We start from the raw sequence: 2,550 nt of genomic DNA, 5'->3' as shown, positions 1-2,550 counted from the left end.
TTGGGTTACCCACCCATCCATGAACCAACTTCTATGGAGAGGGAGATAAAGTTCAGATTGACCTGAATTATCAGGATCCACCTACATAGCTGAGAACTGGTGAGAAGTGGTTTCCTTAAAAACAAAACACATGTGGGGCACCTGGGTGGCTCAGTAGGTTGAGCGGTTGAATGTCTGACTTCAGCTCAGGTCTTGATCTTGCAGCTTGTGAATTTGAACCCTGCATTGAGCTCACTGCTGTCAGTGCGGAACCCGCTTCAGGTCTTCTGCCCCCTCTCTCTCTGCGCCTTCCCCATTTGCACTCTCTCTCTCAAAAATAAATAAGTCTTAAAAAAAAAAATGTGCTCTTAGGAAAAAACAGAGAAAGGATGCTAAGCAACATAAATAATATATGCCTATTACCATGTGCAAGCTTGATTTATCATTGTAATCATGGCCTGGATGTGATTTTATATTCTGCTCTTTAAATGTAATCTTTTATAGAATTATATTTCAATATGTTGGGCTGATAGTAAGCATACTTTCAATTAACAATAACCGCGCCTCAGATAAACTCCATTGGCTACGACACTGCCACTGCACAAAGCTTGAGAATAAACATACTTTCAATGCTGTTAGATTTATGCCATTTTTAGTGACTCTGTCGTTTAAATTTGAATGTAAATATTGTTGACACTAATGAAAAAGCTAGTGACAAGTCATTCAAATAATATAAGCATGTAAAATTAACCATTTGTGGAAGCTGGTGTATCATAACAATGATCAAAACATATCTTTGGGGGCACCTGGGTGGTTCAGTCAGTTGAGCATCCAACTTTGGCTCAGGTCATGATCTCGCTGTCTGTGAGTTCAAGCCCAGCATCAGGCTCTGTGCTGACAGCTTGGAGCCTAGAGCCTGTTTCAGATTCTGTGTCTCCCTCTCTCTCTGCCCCTCCCCCACTCATGCTCTGTCTCTCTGTCAAAAATAAATAAATATTAAAAAAATAATTTAAAAAAGCCGTATCTTTGGTATACAACCCAACACCAAAAAATAATAATAATCCAATTAAAATGGGCAGAAAACATGAACAGACATTTCTCTACAGAAGACATACAGATGGCCAACAGACACATGAAAAGGTATTCAATGTCACTTATCATCAGGGAAATGTAAATCAAAATCACCATGAGATATCATCTCCCACCTATCAGAATGGCAAAAATCAAAAACACAAAAAACAGGGGTGCCTGGATGGCTCAGTCAGTAGAGCATGTGACTCTTGATTGCGGGGTCATGAGTTTGAGCTACACTTTTGGGATAGAGTTTACTTAAAAAAAAAAAAATTAAAGGGGCACCTGGGTGGTTCAGTTGGTTGAGTGACAGACTCTTGGTTTTGGCTCAGGTCATGATCTCTCAGTTCATGAGATCAAGCCCCGTGTCGGTCTCTGTGCTAATGGCATGGAGTCTCCTTGGGATTCTCTCTCTTCCTCTCTCTCTCTCTCTCTCTCTCTCTCACTCTCTCTCTCTGCCCCTTCCCTACTAATGCTCTCACTCTCTCTCAAAATAAACAAATAAACTTTTTCTTTAATTAAAAAAAACAAAAAACATGAGAAACAAGTGTTGGTGAGGACGTGAAGAAAAAGGAACTCTCTTGCACCGTTGGTAGAATCAAACTGGTGCAGCCACTATGGAAACAATATGGAGGTTCCTCAAAAAATTAAAAATAGAATTACTGGGGCACTTGGGTGGCTCAGTCGGTTAAGCCTCCAACTTCGTCTCAGGTCATGATCTTGAGGTTCATGAGTTTGAGCCCTGAATTGGGCTCTGTGCTTGACAGCTCAGAGCCTGGAACCTTCTTCGGATCATGTGTCTCCCGAGGTTCATGAGTTTGAGCCCTGAATCGGGCTCTGTGCTTGACAGCTCAGAGCCTGGAACCTTCTTCGGATCATGTGTCTCCCTTTCTCTCTGTGCCCTTCCCCTGCTCATGCTTTGTCTCTCTCTGTCTCTCAAAAATGAATAAATATTTTTTAAAATTTTAATAAAATTACCATATGATCCAGTAATTACACTACCGGGTATTTACCCAAAGAATACAACACTAATTTGAAAAGATAAGCACCTCTATGTTTATTGCAGCATTATTTACAATAGTCAAATAATGGAAGCAGCCCAAAATGTCCATCAATAGATGAATGAACAAAGAAGATTGTGGTATATACATACAATGGAACATTACCCAACCATAAAAAAAGAATGAAATTTTGTCCTTTACAACAACATGGATGGATATAGAAAGTATAATGCTTAGCAAAATAAGTTAGTCAGAGAAAGACAAATGCCATATGATTTCACTCATATGTGGAATTTAAGAAACAAAACAAAGGAAAAAAAGAGACAAACCAGAAAACAGAACTTTTTTTTTAAGTAACCTCTACACCCAACATGGGACCCTAACTCATGACCCTGAGATCAAGAGTCACATGCTCCACTGACTGAGCCAGCCAGGCACCCCTAGAAAACAGACTCTTAACTATAGAGAAAAAACTGATGGTTACCAGAGGTGGCGGGGG

At 40.1% G+C, this 2,550-nt stretch overlaps 1 pseudogene; it reads right to left on the bottom strand.

Annotated features, from left to right (window-relative positions):
• Positions 1-478: 478 nt before the first annotated feature.
• On the bottom strand, positions 479-588 carry LOC125913872 (uncharacterized; annotated as a pseudogene).
• Between the last annotated feature and the right edge of the window lie 1,962 nt (positions 589-2,550).

This window comes from Panthera uncia (assembly GCF_023721935.1).
Source record: "Panthera uncia isolate 11264 chromosome C1 unlocalized genomic scaffold, Puncia_PCG_1.0 HiC_scaffold_4, whole genome shotgun sequence".
NCBI classification, from domain to species: Eukaryota; Metazoa; Chordata; class Mammalia; order Carnivora; family Felidae; genus Panthera; species Panthera uncia.
This window is presented reverse-complemented; position numbering and strand designations above follow the sequence as displayed.